We start from the raw sequence: 7,858 nt of genomic DNA, 5'->3' as shown, positions 1-7,858 counted from the left end.
CTTCTCTACACAGCAATATTCAGTAGATGTCATGGGATATTGGATGTCAACTGTAATTGAAAATTTTTTTAAATTAACTTTAAAAAAAGAATAGGGGATGTCAGTTGTTCTCTGTACTTCGGCATGGCTTTACTGGGGTCAGCTCACTGTACCCAGGCCTACATTTAAATGAGGTTGAAATCAGGGGTAGCTTAGTGCCTGTAGGAGCTCTGCTCTCTCCATTACATATTGATCCCCCATCTTGCCAGTCCCTCAGTCTGCCACTCAGTTGGATGTTCCCAGCCTCAATCAGTCCTCAGGGAGTTCCATTTTTTTTTTTTAATCCTTCTAGTTACATTTATTCAGCATCAAGGCCTGGAGTGCTGACATAGGCTCCAGGCGTCAAGCAGTTGGTCCTTAGAAACCAGGGAGAGCGTGGGCTAGTGCATTGAATGAAGCAAAACTCTGGCATAAAACCAGCTTCTAATCTTAAAGTTTCCCTTGTTTTTTTCTTCCTCCTCCTCCTCTTCTTCCTTTTTCTCTTCTTCCTCTTCTTCCTCCTCCACCTCCTCCTCTTTCTTCTTAATAATTTTAGGTTCGTGGGTCTCGGATCTCCATATTTTCCTCTGGAACTGCCTTAGCTATAAGAAAAAAGACAGATGCAGAGATTTAAAGCTGAGTTACAACAACCCCTGAAGCTTTCCAGCACCAAGAAGCATAACCAGAGGGCTGTGTCACGTTTGAGCTACCTGATCTTGGTCTGCTCACCTTCTCATGCAGTGGGCCTATTCTCACTCAGGGAGGTGGGGGAAGAGCCAAACGGCCAGGATCTTTCTGAGTATGTGGGCTTCTGGGAGCACGAGGTGCCATTCATTAGCTTCCTCTCAAAACTTCTCCTGATTGCTTTTTTGTAGCTCAGCAAACATCACTGCCATCTATCCAGCTGCCTAAATCAGAAATCTGCGAGTCGTCCTTGAACACTTCCCCTCCTTCACATCCCATATCCAATTACACATGCAGCCCTACTTTACTCCTTTTAAATGGCCCTAAAGTCATTTTAATTACCAACTAGTCAAGACAACCATGTTCTCTTATGTCTATGGACACTATCCTTCTAATAGGACAGTTATTTGAATGCTACATAGCCCCAGATGATAGCTAGAAAAGATAAGGAACATGTAAGGGTCACACAGGAGTCAGTGACAGATCCAGAGGAAAATCCAGGCTTCCTGGTCCCAAGTCCAGCACTTCTCCTGGACACCACTCTGCTCCATTTGTTTTCTCATTCACTGTATTGTATTGAGACCCTGATAGTGCCTGACTCAGTGCTAGACACAATCATCATCACCCTCTGGAGATTTTCCAGTGTCACCTGTAGGGGTGACTCCCCATGTTGGATTATGGTTTTCTGCCTGTGAATTTCTGTCCCCATCACTCTTGCAGATAGAGTAGTGCATCTTGCAGGCCTCTGCCAGTACTCCCATTCCAGCATTCCACAAGTTGGCTTCTTCATGCTCTACTCACAAACAGCTTCTGAGTTAGTGAGGCCAACAGAGAATAACACACATCGAGGCACTTCTCCAGAAGAGAAGACTATGTGAGTCCAACATTTAAAACACAAATGAGTACAAAATTTTCCCTCTACCTAGGAAAGGGGAACAAGAAAGGTGATCTGGCTCAGTTTTCATTCCTGTCGTACTCCATAACTTCTTGAGATGTCAGTGCTCAAAGCATGATAGTTTCCCCAGTGTACCCAGGACTCCAAGTGAATCATTTAATGAATGTTAATAAATGCATACTATGTGCCAGGCACAGTAACAGGTGGTGGGAACACAATGCTGTATTACACAGACAGATATCCTGCCCTAGAAGACATTATAGGCTGATGGAATCTGACTTAATCTATCACTTAGTTTCCTCTTAAACTGATAAGAACAGGTACTACACTTGATCTTTGCCAAAAGGCTGAGAAGTGATTAGTTTCCTTTTAAATACCTTCATTTATGGACACCATCTTTACAAATTTCCAATACAGGATTATAGAATCATTGATTCTAGGAGACATAAAGGAAATATTCATTTAGCCTAGTCCCTTTTTCCCCTTAGCCAATGTTTAAATCCCTTTTACAATACCCCTGTCAAGTGATCATGTAATCCCACTTTGGGCATTTCCAACAACAGGAGATTTACACCTCCAAGGTGATCTATTTGATTTTTAAACAGCAGAATGAGTTAGGATGTTCTTCCCCATGTCAAACCAAAATCAGTTTCCCTGAAACTTGCACTGTGTCCTGCCCTCTGGGCCCATGCAGTTCACAACAGTCTCTTCTGCTTCGAGTGAGCCCTGTGCTGTGTGACAGTGGCTATTGTGTCCCCTTAGCGTTCCCTTCTCCAGACTAAACTTCTCCGCTTAACTCTACCTTTCCCCAGAAACACATTTTGAGTTCCTTCTCTAGTCAAATGGCTGACAGAGCTACTCCTTCCAATGCTGAGGAAGCATAAAAAGAATCTTTATATAAGCAATATTATTCTCTTTGACTCTCCCATATTATGCTCCCGTATCACGTCACCATAAAGCAAATTTCTCGTACCCCTGCAACACCCATTGCATTCGTAATTGTGTAGCTAGCTTTGAAGCAGGTTAACTTTCTTGTTCACAAACTAGAGCTAATAAAATTGAGCTTTCAGGGCTGTTGTGAGTATTAAAAGAGATGATAACTGTTGAATTAAACTTATCAGCAAATATTGATGGAACACCCATCACATACTAGACACTGTAATGGACTATGGGTAGGATACAGTCCTGAGGATGACAGAAAAGACCTCTACCCATATGAAGCTTACAGTCTAGTTCTCCAAGGGCCATACAGTTTGAATTGAAGCCTAAGGGTCCCCATAACCTAACCTGGAAGCTCAAAAACAATACTCACTCTTATGATTATCATCATGATGAACATAGGTACAACCAATTAATGCCAATTAAAGATTTGTAATTTCCTTGTGAGAATAATGCTTTTAGAAACAGAGGAACGACCATAGTGGTATTTCTTATGAATAATAATCATTATGTCACAAGTTGTCTCATTTTCTCCTCCTAGAAATGCCATATTTTCCATTAATCAAGGCATTTTATATAAATGAGCTGGGTTAGCTTCCACACAATGACTGTTTATTTAAATCTGGATTACTTTCCGAACTTGATCAAACCAAATGAGAGACTCTAGTGCTGAACAGCAGCTTCAAGGAAGGTTGCAGCTGCATTTATAGGTACAGTGCTAGGCTTCCTTCCTCCTTCCATCTGTCTGCTAGAGCAGTTGTCCATAAAGATGTCTTCAGCCATCATCTTATTCAGCATGCTATAGATGGCAGGATGTGCTTTCAAGGAGGCTTTATAGACATCAAAGAGGCTTTCAGCTTTTCCAGAAGATGTGTCTTAGCTTCCTTATTTTACATCACAGTTTACTCAGTGTTTGGTCAAGAAACTAATAAACTGTAAGAGTAATTTACTGTAAAACACATCGTCTCTTGGCTCAATTGAAACTACTGATCTTCCTGTTTCTGTTACCATCAGATAATCCCCCATCTTGGGTGGAGTGTGCATGAAACCACCAGCTAATATCTCACTAGGGGAGGGAAGTGACCACAGAATGTCGTAATCTGTATTAAAAGAGGGGCAGATGTTTAGTAGAAAGACTTCACATTTGTGTACCTGAGAAGATGTTCCATGTACACCACGCTGCTGGAATGAGAGTTAAGATCTCTTTCACTAAGCCTCCTCCATGACCCTATATGCTGACAAGATATACTGTCTGTGTCTTGGTGTATTAATCATACTGATATTTACACCAGCTAACATCTATTATCTAAAATTAGCCCAACATCATGCTTCGTAGGTGTTTTACCTCAGCTAATCCTTACAGCAATCTTCTGGGATATACATTATTCTTTCTTCACATGAGAAAATTGGTCCAGAGAGGACAAATGACTTGTTCAAGGTAATTTAATAAGTACAAGTGCCAGGATTTAGACCCAGTCCAGTACCCATGATCTTTTAACTCCCTTACTGTGCCATCCCTCACATGTGAATCCCAGTTCAGAATAGATGGGACCACGCTCAGGACATTCTTCTCTACTTCTTTACTCCTTTCCATTGTTCATAGCCTTTCTTATTTCCTACATAGGATTTAAGTTCCTATGAGGCAAAGATAACCTATATATCTCTGTATTCCTCCCCAGAGAAGAGGACACAGTAGGGTCTCAGTAAGTGCATTTCAAGTGAAAATACACACACACGCACACGTGTACACAGACACACAGTCACACAAGAAAACAATGCTATGGATAGAATTTCTGACTCATACTTCAAAATTACAGAAAGGCTTTCGTTTTAAAATTAATATTGAATCAAATCACATAGCCTATATGATAGTAGCCATGAAATGACTGAATGGTAAAACTCCATTTTTACTGCTACTCCAAATTGCACATCCTTTTGCTGTCCAAAGCCAGAGAGGATAAAATTCTCTCTCACGGCACAGAGTGCAAGGGAGGAAAACTCTCCTCTTTGTATAAGTTTGGCGTCACTTGAAGCAGCTGCAGATTGAGAGGCGGTGTTGCTGGCATTCATATATAAAACTCTGACACCTGAAAGTCATCATTCCAATTGGAATGGAAGAAAAATGGAACAAATAGGTGTATAGGGATCAGCAAGTCAGAAAAGAAAGCAGACTGAGATGATAATAATAATTCTCCACATTTACAGAGTGTTTCCTATGTTTCAGGCACTTACATTATTTGTTTCAATCTTTATGATGGTCTGAGGGATAGGTACATTTTAATGATGTAGAAATGAAAGTTAGAGAAGTTAAGTAACTCGCTCAGGGCCTCTTTGTTGGTAAACATAGAGCTGAGAGAATTGAATCCAAATTTCTCTGACTCCAAAGTCTAAGATCTTAACCATTAATGCTAATCGTTAACTACACCTACCTAACCATTTTGTCTGTTCCTTGGTGAGCAAGGACTAGAGGTTAAATACTAGAAACAGTGAATATTATTTACTGCCTTTTATTTATATTTACGTAAAACTTAAATGTATAGTTCTCATCTTTTAAGATGAATGTTATTCTAAATTAATCTGTTAGTTGTCAGTACAAGTCCAGGCTAACAACCACCTCTAGATAATAAACAGGGACATCTGGGCTCAGAGTCCCTAAACTGATAATTTCATTAAAAAAACTGATACCCAGAATGTGCAGACCAGATAAGCAGCAGCCGTTACCAACTTGAGCCTGATGAAAATGCTACTTATTTTACCTAAATTTGTAGAGCAGATTATGGTCTACCAGCCATGTTTTATATCTATATCTATATATGTTATTTTATTTGATTGTCTAAAGAAAATTATGAGGTAAGGTAAAGTAAATAGTATCTCTATTATACAGAGATATTATATGATACATCTCTATATAATAGAGGAGACTCTCCCAGAATTATAAATATACTAAATGATAGAACTGGGACTCCAGTTCAGGTCCTGAGAATCCAGATCCCAAATAAATGAACTTCTAGGCCTTTTAATTCTTCACTAACACAGATGGAACTGTCCTCAAGTCTTGACTCTACCACATATCTCTCTAAGCCTTTGGTTTTCTCATCTCTTACATAAGAGATGAGGATATTTAACTCATAGGATTATTAAACTAAATAAAATAATATAGGTAAAGCTCCTTAAATAAAGTAGTGAACAGAACAGATGTAGATCCTGCCCTCACGGACATTATAGTCTGCAGCTGGGAGGTGGAGAGTGAAAAACAAATTCAAGTTACAATAATAATGTACAATAGGGTAAGCTAGTTATAATAATAATGTACAATAGGGTGAGCTAGCCTCCTGTGTGGCTAAGGGAAGTCGTCCTTAGCTGGTAGATGACAGCTAAGCTGAGATCTGAAGGATGAGGTAGGTGGGAGGCATGGGTGTGAGTTGCAGCAGAAGGTGTTCCAGGCGTAAGGAGCATCCTCGATGAGGAAGCTTGGTGCCCTTGAGGAACAAATAAATGACTGTGTGCCTTGAGTGTAAAGTATTTTGGGGGAAAAAAAAATGATGCAAAAGACGCTGATGAAGAGGCACCCTCCAGGCTATGAAGAGCTTTGCAAGTCAGGTTACAATATTTGAACTTTATCCTAAGAGCAATGAGAAGTGATCAAAGGGTTTTAGGCAAGTGCCAGTGCTTCCCTTTACTACCCTCAGGACCTAGGACAAGTCACCTCAAAGACTATCTCTGCTCTTGCAACCTAATACAGTTTCTTCTCTTTCTATGCAAGAAGTAACCTCCAAATTCTAAAAGTACATTAAAAACCATTGTACACATTTCTGGGAAGCTCATTTATCCATTCTTTGTGTTGAACAAGTATTTATCAGGCATCAACCATGTACATATTGGGTACTAGGGGTGCAGAGGTGGATAAGATAGAGGCCCTGTACTTTAAGAACTCACAGTTTAGGGTAGAGGTAGGTTAGAAGAATAAATAAGTAATCACAATAAGGAAGATTTATTACAAGAGAGGAAGCAGGAAGGGAGTAACTCACAGAACCTAGAGTCAGGGGAAGTATTTAGAAGAGCTTATTGGCCCAGAGTATGTGCTCAATAATATGTATTGAGTAATACATGTTGAGTAAATAAAGTTTGAACTGAGTTGTTTTTTCCCCCAACTTTATTGAGGTAAAATTGACATATATAACAATGTGTGAATGTAAGGTGTGCCACACATTGATTTGATACACTTATATATTATAAATGATTACCACCATAACATTATGAGCTGAGTCTTGAAGAACAGGAGCAGCTTTCCAGGCAGAATCAGAGGAGAAGGGAATGAACAAGATCACGAGTACCATAAAAGTGTTTTTATGAAATTATTATCAGCAGTCTACTGGAAGGGTTACAAAGGAGAGATTATAGGTGAGAAGACCAAGTAAAACCCTGGAGCAATAATCCAAGTGAAAGGTGAAGAGGACTTGATGTTCACTCAGCAATATCGTGGCTGTACCCAGTTTGCCTGACACTTGGTAGTACAGCGTATGGCTTTGTGTTATTGCATCTCTTCATGAATGGATGTCTGTTCTCCTTCTCAAGAGCAGAGACCATGTCATCTACTGAAATCCTTATAGCATCTAATTCTTTGCTCTATATCCTGTGTGCACCCATCAAAAGTTGAGTTGACAGTTGGATTCACTGAGTTCTGGTGGTAGTCAGGCAGGTGGAATGAGGGAAGGAGAGCACTCCCCTTCTATCTTGCACCAGAGGCACTCTTCCTTCCCTTAAGAGAGTAGGCAACACCTTAAACTCAGCCACACCTGCTTGTTATTTTTCCTCCAAAGCCTGAAATGTCCTTTTTCTTTTTTAGTTGCACCTATCCACCCTAGCTAGAAACCTCAAGCTACTACTGGAACCTAAAGACAAAGCTAGGGGGAAAAATTATTTTTCAAGCTTCTAAAACTTTACTTTTTCCTTCAGGATCTTCAAAAGCTTTTCTCTCATTAACACATAGAAGTAAGTAGGTGATCCGAAGATTTAGAAACACCACTTCTCTGAATATACTCTAGAGATACACTCACATGTGTACACAAAGAAGCATGTATTAGTATGTTCTTTGTAAGAGAGTCAATTAATATAATACAGGCTAAATCAACCCTGATATAGTCATAACACAGAATACTGCACAACAGCTAAAATGAATGAAGAGCATCTATAAGCAAAGCACTCCAAGACTGTTGAGTGAGAAAGGAAGTACGGAGAATGTTAGGTATTGTATTATACCATTGCGTAAAAAATAGCCAACAACAAACCAACAACCTGAAACAGTAATTGGTTTCCTATGGC

At 39.8% G+C, this 7,858-nt stretch overlaps 1 pseudogene; it reads right to left on the bottom strand.

Moving 5' to 3' along the window:
- Nucleotides 1–1,755: 1,755 nt before the first annotated feature.
- Nucleotides 1,756–1,956, bottom strand: LOC118603247 (annotated as a pseudogene).
- Between the last annotated feature and the right edge of the window lie 5,902 nt (nt 1,957–7,858).

This window comes from Rousettus aegyptiacus, unplaced genomic scaffold, assembly GCF_014176215.1.
Source record: "Rousettus aegyptiacus isolate mRouAeg1 unplaced genomic scaffold, mRouAeg1.p scaffold_m13_p_5, whole genome shotgun sequence".
NCBI lineage: Eukaryota > Metazoa > Chordata > Mammalia > Chiroptera > Pteropodidae > Rousettus > Rousettus aegyptiacus.
This window is presented reverse-complemented; position numbering and strand designations above follow the sequence as displayed.